A 26091-nucleotide genomic window follows, 5' to 3' on the forward strand; every position below is an offset into this window, starting at 1 on the left:
ACCACACAATCATTGTGCGGTCCGTACTTTGCAAAGGAATTCTGTCAAATGTCCTTTATAGTCTGCAGTCGCACTCAATATCGTGCGGTCCACACTTTGATCTTTTTGCTTGGTTTTAGTCCTTGTCCAAAAATACTCCTTCTTGATTTGAATTTCATCGTTTTGGCTCTTTTTCCAATGCTCCTACAAGTAAGCATATTTTATCAGTTTTCGAGAATACCTTTAAGTATTTTGAGCTAAAATTAAAGTAAAAGAGTACAAATAAATAGTCAAAATCCCTACCTATCAAAGGCCTTGAATCACAATAGGCACAACTAGTGCCTGAGCTGGTTGTCACTCCCCGAATATGGGACTTGACGTAATACGGCACCCGGTGCCTGACTACATGCGATCGAGCGAACCAACTGCTGACTGAATCAATATGTAGTATGACAACATATTGAATGCGGAAGATAAGCTATCACATGCTGATATACTAAAATTCCGAATCATATAAATCAAAGTTGCGAAAATACTAATACAATTCTGAAACATATTTGTAGCCAACATAGCTTGACATGAAAAACCTGCGACTCTGTCTAACTGTTACTCTAGTCTATGAAGCCTCTAATGAAGTACTGAAAACACCGACTCTCTATAAATACTGGAAGATTGTAAAGTAATGGTAATGCCTCAAAAGAATTGGGGATCACCAAATAGCTGGTACGAGAATCCTAGTGATGTGAATCGTCAACCTGTAATTATTACCTGCATCGTGAGATGCAGGCCCCAGGTAAAAGGGACGTTAGTACATTTGAATTGCACTTGTATGTAAAGAAACTGAAGGAAAGAACTATAAAAGTTGGAACTGAAACTTAGTTGTTAATAGAGAACAAATAACTAACTGAAATGATAACTGCATTGATAACTGATAATTGATACTAAAATGATAATTAATAACTCATAACTGAATAAAGGAAGTAAGTATATGCATACTCCCTCTTCTGAATGATGAACAACATGTTTATCTGAATAAATACACTGCGGCCTCAGGCCCAAAATATATGTGCACAAACTCCGGCCTCGGGCCCAAGTATACGTATACATAACTGTAGCCTCAGCCCCAAAGATGTATAAAGCATTAACTGCGGCCTCAGGCCCAAAGATGCAAAAAGCATACACTGTGGCCCCAGGCCCAAACATGCACAAAGTATAAACTGCGGCCGTAGGCCCAACGATGCATAAAGCGTAAACTGCGGCCTCAGGCCCAAACATGCATAAAGCATAAACTGCGGCGTCGGGCCCAAATATAGGTGTTCAACATTCAAGGATTAAAAATCAGGAACTGAGAATCATACTGAAATACATGATACTGAAATATTGAACCATATTGAGTTACATGATACTTGAATACTGAATAGAGCTTGACTGAGACATGTATTCATGAACTGATTATGAAAACTGAAACTTTAACTATTTATGACATGTTGAGTAATCTAGACTAAGACTTATGGGCATCAAACACAAGTCTATATTGATTACGCACTAAGCTCACAACGTTCAGAATAAAAGTCATGAACAAGATATGAAGCTAGATAATAGAAGTTCTGTAACTATTCAAGGAGCTAGACTTAGCTATACTTCTGATGCAATTAGTAATGTTGTAAAAGAAACATAGTGTAGGGAGAATCATTAACATTCTCAAACATAGAGAGTTAGCCTCACATACCTTAACTTCTTGCTCTTGAGTGTAATACAACATTCGCCAACCCGTCCAACTTTAATCTATATCATTATAAGTCAAAGGGATTCCATATTAGCAATAATACTCATGTTTTGGTCACATAAGCATTTTCTCAAACACTTGGTGGGCATAAAACTTCATATCCCTTATTAATGGTGTTTCTAAACCCAATATCCCACTCCCTTACTCCTAAAAAATTCTAAAATCTCAACTTGCCATAATACGATTTGTAATGCAGATAATTCTATCAAGTATAATAGCAACTTAGTAATGCACTTCTCCCATAATAAACCATTCCATAACTTTGGACATTCACAAAAATCTCAAACCTTAGAAAATAATTAACTTGAAAATCGTAGTTTGCTTTAGGCGCTGTTTTAATCAATTATCGTGATTATATATACGTTCACGTGACATAATTACAATCCCAAAAATACATCAAGGTATGCGTTCGCGCGACTTTGACAAAATAATCTTAATATTAATAAAGTGTAATTAACTGTGTACACATATGCGTGACATAATTTTAGCGCCCCAAATAAAATGGATTCACGCACACGTGATCCATTTCAAAGATAAATCCATAGCTCCATAATTAAAAGCGGATAGTTAAAACAAGAAAATCCATTAAAACATAGTTTGTTCAAAGTTAATTCAAGCCAAATGTAGTCAATAAAGCGACTGTGCTAGAACCACATGACTCGGGGAATGCCTTACACCTTCTCCCCGATCAATAGAATTCCTTACCCGGACTTTATTTTCACATACCAATAATGATAGAGTCAAACCTTCTTTTGACTAGGGATTCAAATAAAAGGTGACTTGGAACACCGAAAAACTCAATTCCATGTGGCGACTCTGTAAATAAAATAATCCCTACTCAAGTTTGTCACTTTAATTGGAAAACTTTTTTAACCCACAACAATCCATAACACATATCTTTTAGGGGTAGAAAAGAGGTGTGACAGCTTTGGCGACTCCATTGGGGAATTCAAGAATTCGAGCTTGTACATTGACTTTATTTGGCTTTATTAATTTTTGGATATACTATGATTTATTTGAGCCTAATGTGCTACTTGTTTACTTTTTACCGCTTTGATATTGTTGAATTGTACATATAAATTATCTTCTCACGTACCCTCTCCGAGTCTTCTTGAAATTAAAATTGGGCATTTGTTTGACATAGCCCGATTTCTTTGAGATAGCCAAGGTGCTTGTCACCCGGTGAAGGATTTTAGTCACACATATTTTAAGCGGGGAGCACCATCAGCTAAGCCGAAAAGCAATGCTACTGGTACGCTGACCCTCCCCGACTCGAGTTGTCCGCCCGAGTAAGCCAGTCTATATACCTTCTCCACTAGGATTTAAACCAAAAAGAACAAACCTCATGCCAGATATCCCTAGTAGGCTCGCTTTATTTGCATCACGTACATTTGACTTAGCGAAATTCGGCACAGGGGCCGGGTCTGTATAAGACAGGTATCATCTTTGAGACCATCATGTTCACTTATGTGCTACTTGCTACATCATTTGGAAGGGCTTGCTTGCATTGTTGACCGACTTTAGAAATTTAGTTGAGCAGAATTATTTAAAAAAAATTATTCTCCTAGTTTAGTACAAATAATCTTTTTTTTTTACTAAGATTTTATAGTAGTCTGGCGTGAAATATAAAGATTAATTTTCATAAAAATCAAAAAAAAAAATAGTCGGTTTTGATCTAACTATGCGTGTCTGATTCTCGTCGGATGTGAGACACGTAGGCAAACCTTATCAGTTCCTACCCCAAATTTTAAAAAGCCAAAAATATTTTCCTTTATTTCCTTCTTGAGACGTCAAATCCAAAAATCGAAAAATATTTTCTTCCTTTTTCAAACGTCTTTATCCAAAAAACAATTTTTATAAAAATTTTAAAATTTAAAAAAAATAAAAATCCAAAAATATTTTCTTTCTTGTTTAGAAGTCTTTCTTTAGAAAATTTTGAATAAAACAAAAGAGAGAAAATTCAACATCCAAAATATTTTCCTTGTTAGGAGCTTTTTTGTTATGATTTTCAAAAAAAAAAGATTGATAAATAAATTAGAAAAAGAGTTAGCTTATTTACTTTATTTCGGGTATCCTTGAACTACGCAAGATTCGATTCATGTTCCCACATGATACGTAGGCAACCCTTATCAGGTTCGATCGAATAATTTTGAAGAAAAAAAAAGAAAAAAAAAGAGAAAAAGAAAAATAAATGAGAAGAAGAGTGTTCATTCTAACATGCTTGTTATTTTGGAATAAAAGCTAGTTAAAGGTGATCCGTTTATTGATTTGCAGTGGTGAATCCCGAAAATAATCCAGGATCACTCTATCATCTTCTCAACCAAGGGAATAAGCATCGCTATTGTCGATTCGACTAATGTCACGAAAAGGCAAGTACACAGTTTGGTGGTGAAAAGAAGAGGCAAATATTGGTTGACTTTTACCAGGTTTGAGTAAGAGGACATGCTTTGTGTGAGACGATAGGTGATGATAGGGACATGAGAATTCTTCCAAGTCTTTTGGTAAATTGGTTTCTATGAAATTTCTCATGTCGCCAGTCCGGAAATCCGATAGCCAATATTGGGAAACGGTTTGATCAAAAAGTTAAAATTTGAATGTTGATTCCAAAACAATCTCATTGAATTCTGTAGTAATGTTGATGTACAAATACATAGCTAAAATGTCAAGCTTGGTAATTGGAAAGTCACTCCCCTCCTTGCCGGGAAATAGTCTTGGTAACTTATTTTGCCATAATTTCTATCATCTGGATTACTTCGAGGTTATGATCCATATGTTGTTTGTTTCTCCTGTCACCAAACAACTCTATCCTTTAATCAATAAAATGCAACTTTTCGTTTTGTGTCATTTTAATCCATTATGTTTAATTCTTCTTGCATATATAGTTCTTTTCACGCCAATTTTAGTGACATGACATGCATGCGGAGTTTTCGGCTATATTTTAGAAAGCCTGTCCAATCGTGAATTAAATCGAGGAAAAACACTTTGAAGATAAGGAAAAGGCTTAAACACTTTGATGATAAGCTTGTGTCAAGTTCACGAGGAGCCAAAATAGTTATATCCGTAGACGTTAAGATCTTTTCATCTCAATCTATCATGAAAATCCGGCTTAAGGATATTTTAATGGGTTGAAGTTTTGTGGACTAATTAATGAAAAAGGTTTTTAGCCACGACCTGCCATAATCTAATCATATCAGGGAAGATGACCCAAATCTCTAGAGAAGATGCATTCCAGAGACTTTTAAATGGATTAGTTGGTACAGAAGCGCATCATTTCACATAAAGACAAAGACCAAGAAAATGTGGCTCCAAATTGTCAAAGGTCATTTGTTGCAAACAAGATATTGACGATGGAGCTATACAACAGACAAAACCAAGAAGACAGTCATGTCCATCAATACCGAACCTGAGAAGAGATAGAATGTTTGGCATTCTTGAGGCTAGGAGGCTCTTTTTCTGCTACCCAAATACTTTATATCCTTCGTCACCCCTTTTTGAGCATGTTTTATTTTTCTTTGACCCCCCTCTTTTGGAATCAAGTATAGAGTAAAAAAAATTGAATATCCATGCCATAAGAAAAAAGGAGCTAGGACAATTTGGTTATATAAAAAAAAAAAGGAAAAAAGAAAAAAAAAATGAAAAGAAAAACAACAAAGAAATCTTTCGTGTTAGTTTGAACTACGTTTGACTTGATTCCTTTAGAGGATACGTAGGCAGCTCTACACTAGGGTTCAGTCCAACCAAATCAAAATTAAAAATTTCCCAGTATCTGAAACTGGGCCAGAAGTTTCTTTTATGTTTTTATGAAGAGTTGATTCCAAGAGTTGTAAGATACAACCCCCTCATCTTGAATCTATTTTGAGCCTTTATGCAACCATTTCTTTCTAACCCTATTCTAAAGCCTTCCAAATAAAGACCTTCTAGTCAGTCTTTAAGAATGCCAAGCGAAGTACGCAATAAGCAACAGTTGTCACACGACATAGAACAATGTCAAGTTGCTCACACAAGAAAAAAAAGAAAAAAATAAATAAAATCAGAGTGTCTTACTAGTGAAAACCTTCATGGGCACTATAAGGCGATGGCGAGTAGAGATAAATAAATGAGAGAGGTCGGTCGGTAAAAACTTTTCGGGGCACTACCGGTCGAAGGTGAATTGTGATTTGATGCAAATAGTTGTCGCAAAGAGGCCAACTTCAAAGATGAAAGGGAACAATAAGAATAAAAGGCAGATTGGTTGGATAGATCTAGCCGCTCAGTCCAAAATACATGTCATGATCATTTAAAGTTAGCTACCACATTCAAAAGACCCCTTTTTATTTTTCTTCTTTATTTCTCCCCTAAAGTGGCATTTTTAGTTAAATACTATTCCTTCTCACTTCTACATTGCGTCATTGTGTGCATTGGAATTATTCTTTCGAATCAGTCTTTATTAAAACAAACAAGAAATAATTTCAAAATTTGTTACCAGCTTTCTCACAATACAAAGCGAGTTTTATCCTAATACATCAAATAGGACATACCTAGGAAGCAACATGAACAATAAGTTATTGAAGTTAAAGAAGATCAAGGGTTCATGCATACGGAAGTTCCAAAGAGAAAAGTTTGATGGTCTATTTGTTTATAAGCCAACAAAGAAATGGCCACAAAATTGATTACTATTTTCCCCCAAAAGTGCAAAACAAAGGATGTGGGGCATACGCAGCATTGACAAAAGCATATGTCAATCTATGATCTCCTCCGATAAGCCGAAAAATATGTTTCAATAAAATCGAAAAGGTCGCTAAGCAAGATTTACTTCATGGAAATATTGATAGCACTACGGATACAAACTAGTATTGGGTGCAAGACAACTAAGTTTGATTTTAAAGGAAAAATTGCTTTGCCTTGGGGATAAGGGTCAGCGGTACCATGAACATCCGGGTATGAAACCGTCAGTGGCAACGTTAGAAAACCAAGGTCACCAGAAAGTGATACAGAGTATCTGAGCACCTCGATACCGCACTGACATAATCAATTCTTCGACAACGAGTGGTCGTGAATTCAAACTACTTAGGGCATCAAGGCCACAAACCGACCACCACTTTGAAAACTCACAAATATTTCTTTGTTTGAAGCAGGAATAAAGCAGCGCATAATGGCAATTCTCAAAGGACGAACGTCACAAAAGGTAAGTTCCTCAATATCTCCATTTTCTTTTATTTTTAGCATGTGTCACTACTATTTATACCTCCCATTTTTGTAGCTTAACCCAGGTAGAACCTTGTCACCTAGGGGGATCCATCTCATAGTTCCGGGTAGAAGTAATCTTCGCTTAGGATATTTTACGTAGCTTAACCCAGGTAGAACCTTTTTGCCTAGGGGATCTAGCTCATAGTTCCGGATATAAGTACTCTTCGTTCAAGATGTTTTAGGTAGCTTAACCCAGGTAGAACCTTGTCGCCTAGGGGGATCCGTCTCATAGTTCCGGGTAGAAGTACTCTTCGCTTAGGTTATTTTTTCGTAGCTTAACCCAGGTAGAACCTTTTCGCCTAGGGGATACAACTCATATATCCGGGTAAAAGAACGATTCACTTAGGTTATTTTTTCGTAGCTTAACCCAGGTAGAACCTTTTCGCTTAGGGGGATACAACTTATATATTTAGGTAGAAGTACTCTTCGCTCAGGTTGTTTTATGTTGCATAACCTAGGTAGAACCTTTTTCGCCTAGGGTGATTCAGATTATATATCCGGGTAGAAGTACTCTTCGCTCAGGTTGTTTTACATTGCAAACCTTTTTCGCCTTGGGGGATTCAGCTCATATTAGTAATTCTGGGTACCAACCCCTGGTTACATTTCTTTTGAGTATTACAGGGCGCCAACCCCTGGTTACATTTCTTTATCAGTAATACAGGGCGCCAACCCATGGTTACCTTTTCGTTTCAATAATACAAGGCACCAACCCCTGGTTACATCCCTTTTCAGTAATACAGGGCGCCAACCCCTAGTTATATTTCTTTCTCCATAATACAGAGGTTCCAACCCTTGGTTATGTTTTCTTTTCAGTAATGCATGGCGCCAACCCCTGGTTACGTTTCCTTTTCAGTAATATTGGGCGCCAACCCCTGGTTACATTTCTTTTTTAGTAATACAGGGCGCCAACCCCTGGTTACATTTCCTTTTCAGTAATACAGGGCGCCAACCCCTCGTTATATTTCATTTTCAATAATACAAGGTGCCAACCCCTGGTTACATTTCATATTAGTAATATAGGGTACCAAACCCTGATTACATTCTTTTTTTGTAATACAGGGTACCAACCTCTGGTTACATTTCCTTACCAGTATCAGGGTATACCAATCCCTAGTTGTGTTTTCCGACAGGGCCACCACTCCCTAGTTGATTTGACCTTAAATGCAAGGTACACCACTCCCTAATTGATTTGACCTTAAATACAGGGTACACCACTCCCAGATATCATTGTCAATATAGGGTATACCATTCTTTGGCCACATTTTCCCCACATAAGGTACACCAATCCTTAGTTGAGACATCTTTTTGACAATAAAGGAACATCATCAAAAAAAAAAAAGATCATCATGACCTTTTCAGAGTACACCATTCCCGATCTTTTCTTGCTTTCAATAATGAAGTAGTATAGAGTTTTGTTACAAATAACTCATGAAATTTTTCTAGTGAAAATTGGGGAAGAAATATTTCGTTCATTTATTTGTTTTGATGTCTGAGCAGGTTTTACCTCGAGGCACAAGGTTCAAGATGACCAAAAGAAGAATTCTCAATCCATAATAAATAAAAGAAAAGGAAAAGAAGTTAATCCAAATGCAGAAGCAGATGAAAGGATGTGGACTACTCAAGAGAGGACTGAAGTCACGAGCATTGCATTTTCCGTTTTGATCAGAAGAAGCCGTAGAAGAATGAACTAGCACCTGCAACTAGCAAGCATCAAGGTTCAGATTAGAGTCAACGTGAAGAACCAGTCAAAACTCAAGATCAAGTTTTAGAAGACTTATAGATATGAATCTTGTATCTCATAGCTGATAGGCTTGTTTAGTTTCTTTTGATTTTGATGTAATAACAGGACTACAGACCGGAGCCTCGACGGAACCTTACTCGACTCTTCAACTCAGCATTTCATCATTCCATTCTTCCTCCTTGAACTACACGCAACCTGATTTCCCTATAACCCGGGATATGTGGGCTGTCCAAAACTAGGACTCGGTTGCACCCGTTTCTTTTATTTATTTTTTCTTTTTTAATAATTTGGTAAAAGATTAGTCACATGGCTCAACTTGTCTTTGCTTGAAAACTCTTTATGTTTCCAAGCAATGTTGTGAGCACTTAATTTTTGACCATGCGTGAATTTATTTTTCACTCACTAATACCTCATTTTCCACTTCCCCCCTCACACTCTCACTTTCCCCATGCACTTCCCTCACATAATCCCTCCAACACACATGGACACTTACAAAAAAGGAGCTTCATCTCCACCCCAAATACATACAACAAAAAGTCAAAAATGGGAGGAGGAAAGTCAAAAAGGGGAGGAGAAAAGAGGAGGACAACACGGAAAAATGAGAGTAAAAAGATGAAGAAAGAGAGAATAAAAAGAGTACTGCTGCTCATTAAAAAAGAAAGAAAGAAATAGCAACCCATTTTTTCTTCTTCTTAAAGCAATGAAAAAATGAGCCAAATTCTAGTAAACAAATCGCAGCAAAAGCAGACCAAAAACGTAGCTGAAAACAACCGCAAATCAGCTATCGATAACCACTTCAAAACAGGCCCAAAACTCACCAAACTTGAGCCACTAAAAGCTCCCCAAGACATGCTGAAATCAGCCCTAAAAAACCACCAATTTCCAGCCCCAAAATGACGCCAAAAACAGACTCAAACATTGCACCAAAATACAACTGAAACCAAGCTCTAAAAGTAGCTTCATCTCCACCTCAATAAGCTCCAAAAAATGCTGCCTTCAAGTTTAGTGAGTTTTGGGCCCGAATAAGCTGAAAAACAACAGTGAAACAGCCCCCTCGAACCGGCAAAATTAGCCGTGAAACAGCTCCCTCAAGCTCGCAAAATCGATTATGAAAAGCCATAGTGTTTACCACTCTTTAACCCCCAAAAAACAGCAGTATCAAAAGTGGAGTCTCAAGTCGCTGGTTCTAACTGTGGTCACCTGCAAAGGCTACAGTCAAGAGTCGTCCAGTTATTAAGCCCCCTGCAAATTCAACTCAGTCCATTTATACAAAAGGTCCCATTCTCGTCCCTTTCTCCCTTCTTTTCTTTACAAAGTTCTCCTTTCTATTTGATGAGATTTTTAGTATTGTTGGTTGTATATTGATTAGTTTGATTCGCTGTTTGGATACTAATGTTATAGTAGGTTTTTAATTCTCTGTTGCAATGCTTCTTTAGATAGTAAGGTTTGGCGTTAGTTATTAGTTTTGAGCTTCTGAAAGATAGAAACAAACATGTTGGTCTTTATTTTATTTTTATTTTTTAAAATAAAAGGACTTTAGATTTTTTGAGAAGTTTATTCACTAGCAGGCCAATGTTTGATTTGGCAATTGGATAGTGGACTGTATAGGTGAATATGGTAAATAGACCCTCTGAAATTGAAAGATTAGGCTTTTTAAAGAAGTGGACCAAGTTGTTGGGGCTTTGAATTTAACGAATTGACTAACTTACCATTTGATCCATAACTGTTAATAACTACAAATGCCTTTTAGCTATTAATGATTTGTAATGTAGATAATTCTATCAAGTATGATAGCAACTAAGTAATGCACTTCTCCCACAATAAACCATTCCATAACTTTGGACATTCACAAAAATCTCAAACCTTATAAAATAATTAACTTGAAAATCATAATTTGCTTTAGGCGTTGTTTTAATCAATTATCGTGATTATGTATACGTTCACGTGACATAATTACAATCCTAAAAATAAATTAAGGTACGCGTTTGCACGACTTTGATAAAATAATCTTAATATTAATAAAGCGTGATTAACCGTGTACACATATGCGTGACATGATTTTAGCGCCCCAAATAAAATGGATTCACGCACACGTGATCCATTTCAAAGATAAATCCATAACTCCATAATTAAAAGCGGATAGGTAAAACATGAAAATTCATTAAAACACAGTTTGTTCAAAGTTAATTCGAGCCAAATGTAGTCAATAAAGTGACTGTGCTAGAACCATAGGACTCGGAGAATGCCTTACACCTTCTCCCCGGTCAATAAAATTTCTTACCCGGACTTTATTTTTACAGACCAATAATAATAGAGTCAAACCTTCCTTTGACTAGGGATTCAAATAAAATGTGACTTGAACACCCAAAAAGTCAATTTCAAGTGGCGACTCTGTAAATAAAATAATGCCTACTCAAGTTTGTCACTTTAATTGGAAAAACTCTTTAACCCACAACAATCCATAGCACATATCTTTTGGTGGTAGAAAAGGGGTGTGACAGTAATAGCAATATTAATAAGCAAGAAATAAAATATTATAGAGCTTTAGAATAATATATAGCATAAGTTTGTCAGAAAATTTGTGTCCCTCTAATGGTTGTTGAACTCGCTATTTATAGTTGTACCTAGGGAACAATTTTCTAAGATCAAGCCCCTCTTAAATGACAATTATGGGGGCCATTGAAGAATGTGTAACGACAGACTATGAATGTCATGTTCTCTATAACGAACTATGTATTTAATACTGCAGAATATTCTCCATAGAATGTGACCGGGTGACAGACATTTATTTGTATTTATGAACAATATTCTCTTTGGGGACAATCGAGATTGCTGCCCCCGAACTTGATTTCCAACTGTCTCGCTTTTCATATGTCTACGGCTCCACGTGTTCGCTCTATTATATGAGTATTTAGTATGAACATATTTTATCCAAAATTTTATATTCAATTTTCTTCATTTTAGATCAGAATCAGATGATGGAGCTGAAAGCAAGTCTGCTAATCTGTCCCACTGGCCGGTCTAATCATAATGAGAGAAAATGTAGTACCAAGTGGTTCGCGCAATTGGAAAACTCTGCTGAGAGTGCTTTAGTTAAATATTTTCTCCTATTAATTAAGTGAGTATAATAATTAATCAATCTACGATCATGTTGTGACAGAAAAAAATAAGAATAACAGAATAAAAATTTCCCACAAATCCAGGCATTTGCTAACCTATTCTTACATAATGTCCTTCTCACATACCTTTTTTGGGCCACTAGCCAGCAAGAGATTATGCAATAGCTCTCGTAATTAATACTAATCAAAGTATTAACTATTTTAATAAACAGATTGATGGGATTAATAATGCATCAAGTAGAGTGAGCTCATCTAAATAATTTCTAATGGATCTAGGTTTTGTTTATTTGCTACCAGTATTAAAATATTATTCCTCCTTTTTTGCTGTTGAGCAACTAATTTAAGGCATTATTAGGAGAAAAAACTATTTAAAAAAGGAAGAGAATATGCTCCTGGAGAGGCACGTCTAAAGAAAGCGATTTATTGCAGTGGTAATATAAAGGAGAAGTCATGGGAGATGAGCTGCAATGACTATGATGGTGAGCCAACCATGAGCAGAGGCGGGCCTTATAGCATAAGTTCGGCAAAAAATTTATATATTTATATATATGTATTTAAAAAATAGTAATATTAATAGTAGACACCTTATACACCAAGCAGATTTTGGTTTAATGCAAAAAAAAAAAAAGTGCAATCGCGACCTTCATATCCCGGTCATGATTGTTAGTTGTAACCAACCTTTCTATGTTCAAACTTCTAACCATAGACAAGTTCACGAGGCACACACGACTCGGTACTCTTTGAAGAGCCCTTAATTTGCACACATTTGCCCTGTATCCCTCCTATAAGACATTCCAATTCTAATGATATAAACATATATTTTTAGGTAAGCATTCGGATCTATGATTTTAATCACTAGAGAGAGAGAGAGAGGGAGGTAACCCAGGGCCAACAATGACTTCACACCTCCTGTCTATACATGGCATCAGCTATTGTGTATCAGATACGTGAATTAAGCGGGTGTACATATATATACATGTTTTGCTTATAAAAATCCCATAAATTATAACTACAATGTATTATAAGAGAAAAAAAATAGAGTAGTAGATACTAACTGCTAATTTGACCATAACATAGTGAGTATTTTAAATATGCATGTTAGTGGATAGATCCATACCAATGTACTCTTCATGAATCAGCTAAGGCAAGATGGTGAGGAGATTTATCAGATGGACTTGCCAGCCTATTAAGAAAATTGCTAGCTGTTCTCTGAAAATTTTGTGCTCTTTTATTCTTTTTTTCAATCTTCTTATTCATAAATTTTAATTTTTCCTCAAAAGATGACCCCAAAAAAAAAAAGAAATCTTGTCTTCTTATCATCATCAAATATCATCACCGTGCCTCCAGAGGCGGAGCTAAAATTTGAAATTTATGCGTTTAGTATTCTAATTCTTTTAAGTTACTGGATGCATAATTCAAAAAACTATTAAGACAATTATAAGGTTTGGACAAAAGCAATCAGTATTCAAAAGTCTAGCTCCTCCTTGCGTGTGGTCTTCTTACTAAAGAAATGTTTGGTTCCTCGCAAATTTTCTCAGTGATTTGGCAATAGTTTGTTGAGCTGGCCCGTTTATTTATTCATTTGACAGCCCAAGTATAGGCCCAACTTTATCTAAATTTAGTTTGATATCCTGATTTAGCCCATGGCCATTTCTACGAACTTTATAGATAGAGTATTATGTAGGTCAGTGAAGGGTCCTTTACTGGTGTTGAGTTGGTGTTGCAAGACCAAGAGGGATATTTGACTTAACTAATGAAAATGGAGGTGACAAAAATGGTTGAAAGAATAGTTTTAAAAAGGACTTGTTCTTTAATTATCTGTACTATAAGAAGTTGATAATGGAAAAGTATAAGATGCAACAAACGGAAAATTTACTTATAAATCCGGTAAGCATTTGTTATGAGATGATAATGTGACAGCACTACTGGAAAGGAAGCACACGTGGGAGTTGGTAGTTGTTTTCATTCTATTTTGTAAAACAACCAGGTAACAACTGTGTTAAGTTAAGTAGTTCGTTAGGTGTGTCTTAGAGTGTATTAGTTAGAGAAGAAATGTGATTAGGTGGTGATAACCTGATTGTATAAATACAGTGTGGAAGCAATAGAACAGCAAGCGGTTATCATTTCGCTCTTCACATATCTTTCTCTCCTCTTCTCACGGAATTTTCTCGAGCTTCAATGGCTGAATCCGTCTGACTTTTTTTCAAATTTTAACATGTTATCAGAGCAATAGATTCTGATTACACACTCGATTTTCGATTTAATTTTTCAAATTGCTATATGAAACTTCCACTTCTTCGAAGCTTGTCTGTTTGTAGCTATAGCGGCAGAAAAACTCACATACACACACTACTAAAAATCTGCTAAAAATTGACCAAATATTTCCGACCAACGTTGGTCGGTCAAAAAAAGCTACTAAAAACCGTCCAACTTGGACGAAAACTGGAAAAAAAAAATTACATTTTTTTAAAACTAAATACCGACCAACGTTGGTCGGTAAATTGGTCAACGAATTGACCCACCTGGTCAGACAAGAAAATTTTGGATTATCGACCAACGTTGGTCGGTAATCTGGACCCAATTTTTTAAATTTTAATAATTATTTTATTATTTAAAATGTTTTATAATATTTAAAAATTTATATTTAAAATTACCGACCAACGTTGGTCGGTTAATGCAGAGGAAGCATTTACCGACCAACTTTGGTCGGTAATTGTTATTTTCTATAACCGACCAAAGCAGGGATAGTGAGGACATCATATGTGCATACCAAGGTTCAATTGGCAAATCTCTTAACCAAAGGCTTGGGACAAGTTCAACATGCTCGTCTTCTTAGCAAGATGGGATTTTTTACACCCTCCAGCTTGAGGGAAGTGTTATGAGATGATAATGTGATAGCACTACTGGAAAGGACGCACACGCGGGAGTTGATAGTTCGTTGTCATTCTATTTTGTATAACAGCCATATAACAACTGTGTTAAGTAGTTAGTTAGGTGTGTCTTAGCATGTATTAATTAGAGAAAAAATGTGATTGGGTGGTGATGAGTTGATTGTATAAATACAGTATGAAACCAATAGAATAGCAGACGATTATCATTTCCCTCTTCACATATCTTTCTCTACTCTTCACACAGAAGTTTCTCGAGCTTCAATGGTTGAATCCATCTGATTCTTCTTCATATTTTAGCAGCAATACTCCTTGTTTAAGGTGCCAACTGCTTTAATTTGTGATATAACTTCATATACGACCTTGGAATTTTCTATTTTTTCTGGTTCGCTAAACGCTACTAGTACTAAAACTCACGAGCTGACAATTTTGGATTAGATGATTTAGCATTTGTTCTATCGACGACATAATTTGCATCTCAAAAATAAGATACAAATTTTTTCTCTCGCAAAAATCGTATACTAGAAACGGGCAAATTGTTTTCCTACTAAGTTTGTTTCTTATGCAGTCTGTAGAAGTGTACTAAATAGCTAGCCTTTCGTCGGACCATCAAATTAGGTAACTCTTTACCCGTAAAATAATACAGTTAAATTTATACGTGGTTTCTAGACAAGTGAACTAATTTGATCTTGAAATAATGCAATAATTGAAGAAATATATAATACTTAGCCTTTAAATGTAGATGAAACAACAGAGATGACAGTTCCGAGAACAAGGTTTTCGGGCACAGCAATGATGAGATCATAGAGCAAGAAAATAAGGTTAGATTAGGCTTTGTCTAGAATACAGTATAAGTTTTGCCAGAAAATTCGTCCCCTTACAATGATAACTAAGCTCACCATTTATAACTATATCTAGGGAAGGAGGTCCTAAGATCGTGTCCTCCTTTAATGTCAATTATGAAGCTTATTGATTAAGAAGTAACGGTGAACATAAATGTCAAATTCTATGTAACAGACCGTCTCTCTTAATACTGCAGAATATTTCCTATTAAATGATACCGGGCGCAGAGCATTTAACTCACCTTTATGAACGTTGTCCTTTCCGGTGACAAGCGGAATGACTGCGTTCAGTCTTCGGTCATCCCCGTCTTGGGTTCCACGTGTCCTCCCTTTAGATGACCACATGTCATATCATATTTCACTCTATACAGATAGCCCCCCTGCTTTCCGGTGACATAACTTTGTGTTACCGGTAAATTGGTAGAAACACCTTTTTGCTGGGAATTACTATCACTCCCTCTGAAGGTTTCTGAAAGTTGATTAGACGCACGTCTCTCCGTATTTAATGTCCCGAACGCGTATCATTCCATGATTCAGCACAGCTTTTGCTGATTATCGAGGTGATCATGGCCACGAATTTAGCCGCCAAAATTTTACTTATACACGACATTCTTTTCCTTTGCGTTTCATAATTTCTCGAGCTTATGATTTGCATCTTTGTTTTCCATCCTTTCTCTAATCTCTCTTCAAACACAAAACCTTTTCCTTCTTCTTTTTCAATGGCTTCTTCCTCCAAGCGTGCTGGTTCTTCAAAGAACAAGAACAAAGCCGAGGACTTTGCTCCTCCAACGGTGGATTCCATCATCCTAGGAAAACTCAGTACCACAAAGAACCTTGAAGAGAAATTCCCTACTGCTAACCCTCGTACATGGATTGTTAGTTGGTACCCTTCTTTCATTCGTCCTTCCAGTATTCCTACTATGAAGGAAGACTGCCGCTTCCATGAGTTGGATATCATTGCTCCTGATCTATCGGAGCGAGTGACCCTTCCCAAGGAAGGTTTTACATACTTTTACACGTATCCATTTAATTTGGGTGCGTTTTCTTTGAGTGGAGAGCTTAATTCCGTGATTGTGGAGTTTTGCCTTAACTACCAAGTGTGTTTGGCACGGGTAAGTCCTTCAGTATGGAGGACGGTCGCCTATCTTCGACGCTTGTGCCAGGAAACTGGAGAGGAGCTAACCTTAGCTCATATGATGAATCTCTATTCTCCCAAAATCTTCCGCGAGGGAATAATAAACCTCTGCAAGCATGGCTAACATGCTTTGCTGTCTAGCATGGATGATGACAACGACCGTGGGTGGATGGAACGGTTTGTTGCAGTCGGTACCAACGACATCATTCCGATAACAACTTCATCCTTTTCGGTCTCTTGGAATCGCACTCGTAAGCTCTTTATTTAGTATTCTTTTTACTAGATATTCTTTTACGGTCGTATCAATTCTTCACCCTTTGCATGTTTCAGCAACTTGTTAGATCCCACCGGTGGTGGAAGGTTTGGACTGGTGGATTCAGAAGATCTTGGACATCACGACACCCAAAACTCATTTGTGGAAAGAAGTGGCCCTTAAATACGGGTGGAAGGCCAAAAATCATGGTAATTCTAGTTTACCTAGCTTCCATTTTTTTTGGTATATATAGAACTTGGTTGAATCCTTCTGATTTGTTCACGAAACTAGGTCTACCTGCGGGCTCTGTTGCTGTCCCCGAGGAGGACGTTTTGGCTGATCCTGCTGATACAACGAGGCTGCTTTAGGAAGCACTTACTCGAACCTGTATCTCCGAGCCTATTTCGGGCACAAATACCTCTTTACAGAGTCCCCGACCGAAGGATAAGCAGCCAAAGAGATAACGTTCCTCTATGGCCGGGGAGAAGAATAAGAGGGCAAAGACTGATTCCCCCGAGCCATCTCCGGTGGAGCTGATGACTGGTCCTCCTTCCGGGCCGTCATAGACACCGTGATGATTGATGACGATGAAGAAGCTAGTGATGAGGGAGATTTTCTACATAGAAGGCGTCGATTCTCGTTACCACAACAGGATGCTCGACCTGTTGAGATAGTTACACTAACTGAAGACAATGTCTCAGCACTTTGGGGAGAATTTGATTCGGTAGAAAATGCCAAGTCCCGTTTTTGGGCCCCAATTGTTGTAACCGGTGTTGCGGGGCTGAGTACCAGGTCCTTGCCTTCTTTGGTTGGAGAGCTTCCAATAGTCAGCACTGCATTTGATGCAGCTGTTTCTCACTCTTCATCTCCATCAGCTTCATCTCCACCTTCACCAAAACCAGAAACTGCTACATCACTTCCATCTCCATCCACTCTTCGACCAACAGTTGCTACATAACCTCCATCGGCCACATCTGACCATGAAGAAGGTGTTCCTCTTCCACAGTCCCTAGTTCATGGGATTTAAGGGCAAAATTATGTTGCCCTTTTGAAGATCCACAAAGGAGGAGGAACATTATTCTTTCGGTCTCTACCGGATGCAACTTTCTATCCCGGCCAGTGGATCTTTCTAGTTATATGAAGCCTTTGGCTTCGGAAAAAGACTGGGAAAATATTCAGGAACTCTCGAGAGAGTATTTGTTGAACAATTTCATGCATAACGCCGCAACGGTACGCATTTTCTTCCTTCATTACTTCCTTTACTTTTGTATGAATGAATTCTATGTTTTACTTCTTCTTGTTTTATAGTCCAACTTTCTTGCTTCTGAGGGCCTTCAAAGGTTGATTCGTGAGAAGGAAGAACTTACTTCTGAACGGAATCAGCGTTTGGTGGAATAAGAACAAACTGTTCTCTGCCTCTCGAAACTGGAAACCAAAACTACTGAGGTCATTGTTTTGGATGCTCGTTTATAGCAAAGCGAGCAAGAAGTGGTAACCCTTAGCCAAGAAATTGGTCTGTTGAGGGTTAGATTTGATGAAGCTAAGGCTAAATGGGCTGAAGTCCAGGACGTTGTTCTTGCTGCAACCGAGCGCGAGGCTGCTACTGCCGAAAAAGTGACTAACTTATGAGCATCCTTGAATTCCAAACTCGAAGAGCTTGCTGCTGCGGGGAAAAACACGCCCAGCTAGAAGAGAAGTACAAGAAAATTATTGAGCATAATAGGTTCTTTAGTTCAACTGTCCGCAACCTTGACGTCAGCCTGAAATCCGCTAGGTCTGCCCAGGAAAGCCTTTCTGTCGAGTTTATCCAACTCAAAGAAAAACTTAAGCGTCGAGAGGCTTCCCTCGTTGTTGAAAAATCTTATGCCTTGTACAACATGAGGAGAAAAATCTTGGAGGAGTCCAAAGCTGGTATCATTGACTTTGATGCAGAAATTGCTAAGGCCCGAGAGCTTCAGTTAGCTGCTAAAAATAGACTCCAAACCAGTCTGATGCTCCTGGTTCTTCCGGTTCTGGTTTAGAGTTTTCAAAAACTAAAGAGGGATCAGAAGGTGATGATGCTAAAGACCAAACTGGGGAAACTGTTGAGCCATCGGTAGACCCACCTACTTCTCCAGGAATGCAAACACTTCTCTTCCTCCTGGTTTCGGAGGCGTTGTAGTTTAGCTTTTCTTTTCTTTTTTCCATTTTGAAATTTTATCGTTTTGGCACGTTCTTGTAAATAAAGATATATTTTTGTTCAAGTATCGTTTGAGTCTTACTTTCGTTTGAATATCCATGCAAGTCTTTAGTCTTTGCATTTGCTCAAGAGTTCAGTGCACGTTTTCCTGTTCGCGCTTTACTATGTGCAGACTTCAATGTGTTTTCCTCGAAGCATTTTGGTTCTCAGCATTATCCCTTTTACGTGAGGGTTTCTAAAAGTATTTGCGCAAGTTTACTTTTTGCGTCCTTTTCATATGTGGCTTCGAGTGTATTTTTCCCCAAAGGCATTTTTTATTTCGGGCATAGATTATTCCGGAACCAACCCTTTAATGTGAGGGTTTTTCTAAGTATTTGCGCAAGTTTATTTTTTGTGTCCTTTTTAGATGTGGCTTCGGGTGTATTTTTCCCCGAAGGAATTTTTTATTCCGGGCATAGATTCTTCCGGAACCAACCCTTTAACGTGAGAGTTTTTATAAGAGAGGGCCCTCTTATGTTTACAGTGCTCTTGAAGAGGACGCCTCATGTTCATTACGGCACTAATATTTGAAGTACTTGTTTAACTTTAAATGACAAAGTTTATTCATCGTTCAGACAAGAAACAAAATAAAAACCAAAGGATTTCATTTTATTCCTTCTATTTTCAAAAAATACATAAGCATTTTCTATGCTGAAAAGAAATTGCCATTACTTGTGGCCTATCTTGTACAACTTGTTTCTACGGGACTGGCTGCGTAGTCCCCAGTCCCGATAATGCGTTAAGTTTCCAGATTTTCATTCCTCGGTTGACGTGACAGTCGTTGTTGTCGTATCCTCATATTATTCCCCCCAATGTTCGAATACAAAGAGTGCGAATTGGAACACTGGAAGTCTTGTATCTTCGAAGATTCCACTAATGAATTTCTAGATAATCCTCAAATTGGTAGCACAACTTTACTTCCCCTCAGGAATTTATGCTATCGAGCAAAGGAATATCTAACAACCCTCTAGTAGTTTGTGCTCGTGAACGGTTGGGATTACCTTTGTTAGGTAGTAAACTTAACTTCCCAGTGGAAATTTGCTATCGAACCAAATATTATCTAACCGTCCCCGAGTGTAAGCTTGCTTGTTTGCCTTGCTATCAAAGGTCTTATTGTTGTTGTCTTTGTCGTATGCTCTCTATTGCTGCCTCATTAAAAATCTTGCCAGAAAAACCCAATTGGAACAAAAACTGGATGAAGGAAAAAAGAGTGCAGCACATACTTTCCGCATGGATCATGTTCATCAACAATAATATCTTTTGAGGTGTGCCACGTTCCAGTTGATGGGAAACTTGTCACCATTCTGGTTCTCCAACTCGTATGATCCTTTCCCAGTGATAGCTGAAATCCGGTAGGGACCTTCTCACGTTGGACCTAGCTTCCCCGCGTTGAGCTCCCGGATATTTTAGGTTACTCTCCTCAGAACCAAGTCTCCTAGTTTGAAATAACGGAAGTTGGCTCTCGATTATAATATCGCTCCATTCTCTGCTTTTGAGCTACCATTCTTACATGTGTCAAGTCCCTACGTTCCACGAGCAATTCCAAGTTGATTAACATCGCTTTGTTATTCGATTCTTTATCTTCCCGAAAATATCTCAAAGTGGGTTCAGCTACTTCCACCGGGATTAGGGCTTCAACGCCGTATACAAGGGAAAAGGATTCTCTCCTGTACTCGATTAGGCCGTTGTTCGGTAGGCCCATAGAACTCCGGGCAATTCTTTGGGCCATTTGACTTTTGCCGCTTTCAAACTTTTCTTGAGATTTTGAATAACAACAACCCAGTAAAATGCCACTAATGGGGTCTGGGGAGGGTAGTGTGTACGCAGACCTTACCCCTACCCCGAAGGAGTAGAGAGGCTGTTTCCAAAAGACCCTCGGCAAAAAAAAAAAACAAGAAGACAAAAGGAGCAAAAAGGGAGACAATATTAGTATCACAACAACAATCATATGATAAATAAGAACACCATGAAATCCAGAAGAAAGATGCAAAGTAAAGGGAGATAATATTAGTAAATATTAGTATCACCATAACAGTCATAAGAAAAATAGGAACATCATGAAATCTAGAAGAAAGATGTAAAGCAAAAGCGATAGCTAGGAAATAGGACCTGCACTGAAAAGCAAAATAGTAAGCCACAACATTCCCACTAGTTATCTTAGACAAAAACCCAACATGGCTAGTCCCACCATGTTACAAAGTAAGGCACGACTCAACTACCTCCTAACCTACAACCCTAATTCTCGACCTCCACATCTTCCTATCAAGTGTCATGTCCTCAGAAATCTGGAGCCTCACCATATCCTGCCTGATCACCTCTCCCCAATACTTCTTAGGCCGCCCTCTACCTCTTTTCGTGCCCTCCGTAACCAGCTGCTCACACCTCCGTACCGGAGCATCTGGGCTTCTCCTCTGAACATGTCCGAACCATCTAAGCATCGCTTCCCGCATCTTGTCATCAATGGGAGCCACATGCACCTTTTCCCGAATATCATCATTCCTAATCTTATCTATCTTAGTGTGACCACACATCCACCGCAACATCCTCATTTCTGCTACTTTCATCTTCTGGATATGTGAGTTCTTAACGGGCTAACACTCAGCCCCATACATCATGGCCGGTCTAACCACTGCTTTATAAAACTTACCTTTGAGTATCAGTGGCACTCTCTTGTCACACAGGACTCCAGATGCTATCCTCCACTTCATCCATCCTACCCCAATACGGTGTGTGACATCCTCGTCGATCTCCCCTCCCCCCTGGATAACCGAACAAGGTACTTGAAGCTGCCTCTACTCGGGATGACCTGCGAATCAAGCCTCACATCCACGCCCACTTCCCCTGGCTCAGCGCTGAACTTACACTCCAGGTATTCCATCTTCGTCCTGCTCAGCTTGAAACCCATAGACTCAAGAGCATGTCTCCAAACCTCCAGCCTCTCGCTAACACCGGCTCGTGACTCATCAATCAGAACTATGTCATCGGCGAATAGCATGCACCATGGCACATCCCCTTGAATATTTGGTGTGTTAACGCGTCCATCACCAGGGCGAATAAGAACGGACTGAGCGCAGAACCTTGGTGTAAGCCCATTACAACAGGAAAATGCTCAGAGTCGCCTCCTACTGTCCTAACCCGAGTCTTAACCCCATTATACATGTCCTTAATTGCCATAATGTAGGGAACCGACACACCTTTTGCCTCCAGGCATCTCCAGAGAATTTCTCTAGGAACCTTGTCATACGCTTTCTCTAGGTCAATAAACACCATGTGCAGATCCTTCTTCCTCTCTCTGTATAGTTCCACCAACCTTCTAACAAGGTGTATAACTTCTGTAGTCGAACGACCTGGCATGAACCTGAACTGGTTGTCGGATACAGACACTATCATCCTCGCCCTCGCTTCAACCACCCTCTCCCACACTTTCATCGTATGACTCAGTAATTTGATACCCCTATAATTGTTACAACTCTGGATATCACCTTTGTTCTTATACAATGGAACCACGGTACTCCACCTCCACTCATCCGGTATCCTTTTCCCCTTAAAAATAATATTAAACAACCTAGTCAACCACTCCAAACTTGCTCTCCCCACACACTTCCAAAATTCCACCGGAATCTCATCTGGCCTGGTTGCTCTACCCATACTCATCTTATGCATAGCTCTCACGACCTCCTCAACCTCGATACGCCTGCAGTACCTAAAGTCACGGTGACTCTCGAAATGCTCCAATTCGCCTAGCACAATATCCCGATCCCCTTCTTCATTCAGAAGTTTATGAAAGTAAGTCTGCCATCTCCTCTTAATCTAGGCATCTTCCATCAATACTCTACCATATTCGTCCTTGATGCATCTCACTTGGTCCAAATCCGAGCCTTCCTCTCTTTAAACTTGGCCAGCCGGAATAACTTCTTCTCCCCACCTTTTCCCCCAATTCCTCGTACATACGACCATAAGCCGCAGTCTTAGCCTCTGTGACCGCCAGCTTAGCCTCCTTCCTAGCTGCCTTATACCTATCCATGCACACTCGCCTCTCCTCCTCACCTATGCTCCCCACTAACTTGAGGTTTTGAATAATCACTTTATTTGCTGACTCCGCTTGACCGTTTGCACTAGAATGATAAGGGGAAGATGTGATCCTCTTTATCTTCAAATCTTGGGGGAACTTTGTAACTTTTGCACCGATAAACCGTGGCACATTGTCACATGCTATTTCTTTTGGTATTATTAATGCCCAATTTTTTCAAATAGTATATATGCTTTTAGATATCATTTTGCATCATTACTTAATTTAGAAGAGTTATCTAAATATTTTCTATAATATTCAAAATATTTAAAGCTTTAAAATTAATTTTCTTGCATTTAAATTACTTGAATATGTATTAATTACCCCTTAAATTATTTTGTGATGATTTAATCATCCAAATTCATTATTTATATCTACATATATTTTTTATAATATTTTACTTCATTTCATATAATTATCTTTGCATTTTTTGAGTCATTTATATAATTTTGCAATAATAGCCTATATTCTATGCATAATTATATTTATTATACTATTCATGCTAAAATAGCATTTTTATAATGTTAAGTTATTAATTTCAATCATTTTATTGCACAAGTAATATTTCATTATCTGTTAATTATTTTTATAAATTATGTTTTTAAACAATTTTCGTGTATTTAATTATTAGCCAATATAGGGCTAATTGTCAGACCAAAAACCTTGGCCCAATACCTTTTAAGCCAACACCAGCAGCCCACTATCCTATACCCATCTCTTGACCCGCCCCACTTCCCTTTAATCATGGCCGTTGATCTCAGATGATCAACGACCCACAATAACCTTCCCCCTTTTCCTTATATCCCCTTAACCTAAACCGTAGGGACATTCCCACCTAAACAGCCGCCTTTGAAGCCTTTCCATCCCACTCGTCTCTGAGAAACCCCTAGCCACCATACCCTTAAATCCTCTCTGAATCTGGCCCCGATATGGAATCTTTTAGCGATTCTCTTGCCTTATTCTTCTACTACTCACGCGTTCATGGTGTTACTTGATATTTACCTAACTTTGGTAAACACTACCTGCAAGACGGGCCTGATTTGGCTATATTTTGGTAAATATTTAGCCGATGTTTCATCTATATATACTCTACAATTAACGATTCTCGCATTTCCGACCAGATTCATGGCCATTGGACTTAACTAGGGTTTGAAATTTCGATTTTCCCTTTACCGGTTCTATTACTGATTGCATGTGATATTCTTTCCTTATTTTGTGATTGTTTAATTATTTCTCATGTTTACTTGCTTGATTCTACCACTATATAACCCCTCCCCAATTTTCCCTTTAGGGAGACTTTATTCACCTTAAAAACTATCCCCTCACTCTCACTTATTCGATACTATCCTGAAATTGAGCTCTTGACCGGCTGAAAGCCAAGGCCACGGTATTCTGTTAACCTTCTTCTAGTGCAAGCACTGCTCGGGTCCGTTTCAAGGCTCTTGTGAACTCTGAAGCACTGAAGGTATGGGGGTTTTCATTACTCTCCTACAATTGCTGCTATTCTTGAGATTTTGAGTTTCCCATTCTTTATTCGTTTGTTTGCAAACTGGTAAGTGCTCAAGCTCCCTCAGTTATGTTTCCTCCCTACTTGTATTCATACTTTTGAATATCCCTGTTATGTGTGCTTTTAAAGCCAATATGATGCTATGCCAACTTTGTTTGATCTTCCTCTTGTAATTCTTCATTCGTATTCGAGTAAGTTAGTTTGATTAGAAAGTTATCTCGATTATGACACTTGTTTGAAGTTTTTATGTTAATAAATGCATGATGCCTCATATTGACTATTTAATACTGTCTCAATTTGAACGTTTACCTTGAAACTATAGGGGATTACTGTCTGCCCAGAATTTGTCTTAATTGGTTTCTGACTCATTTGTATAGGCTCTACTATTCTCCTTATTTAAATGAATCTTTGCTTTAATCAAACATATGACTTTAAGAATTTTAATGTGGTGTTTAGCAAACTCTGTGCTCTTTAGTATTGCCTAGGTTCCTAGTTGAATTCTTATACACATGATTTTTCTTTATTATCATTGGTCGACTGATTTAAGTTTTGAAATCTGTCTGCTCTGCTTGACCCTAAGTGGGCAATCTCTTCTACCATGATAACTTTGAACTTGGGAATCTCTGTGTTGTACCTAACACAATTAAGATTCTTATTAGCTGTTATAGATTATGCATGTCTACTTGCTTACTGTGTGTAATTGTCCTCCTCTGACTATGGCTCTATCAGACCTTCCTAACTTAGATTCATAGTCTTAAAATCCCTTTGGACTAATTCTGAACTAAGCTCTACCCTAGACTCACTCTGGACAGTTTAATATGTGCATCTTGTGTATGCTTACCTTGTTAACTTTAAGTGGTGAGTTTTGTCAACTCTCATGATGTTATGCCTATGTTTAGCATGTCCTCACCTACTTAATGATTTAACACGTGTTATTAGTTTGCCATGTCAAATTTACCATATTGAAATTGAATCAATTTCCTGTTCCTTACTTAATTGTTACGACCCAAAATCCGACTAGTCGTGATTGCACCTAACCCAACCCGCTAGGTAAGCCAATTAACCACTAACCAATTCCAATAATAATTAATAAAGCAATTAAGTAAAGAATTATCTGAATCTAATACATTCCCCAAGAACTAGTAGTACAAATCATGAGTTTCAAAGAATAGAGTTTACAAAGCGAAAATGAAATAAATACATAGTCTATTTGAATAGTACATAAACAGCATTTTACAGATCTAAAGCTACCACGAACAAGAGGCAGCTACAGCCGGGACGCATGTACATCTTCAATCCAACTCCCATCGAACACAGTAACATCAGCA

The sequence above is a fragment of the Nicotiana tabacum genome, chromosome 22 (assembly GCF_000715075.1).
Source record: "Nicotiana tabacum cultivar K326 chromosome 22, ASM71507v2, whole genome shotgun sequence".
Classification (NCBI taxonomy): Eukaryota; Viridiplantae; Streptophyta; class Magnoliopsida; order Solanales; family Solanaceae; genus Nicotiana; species Nicotiana tabacum.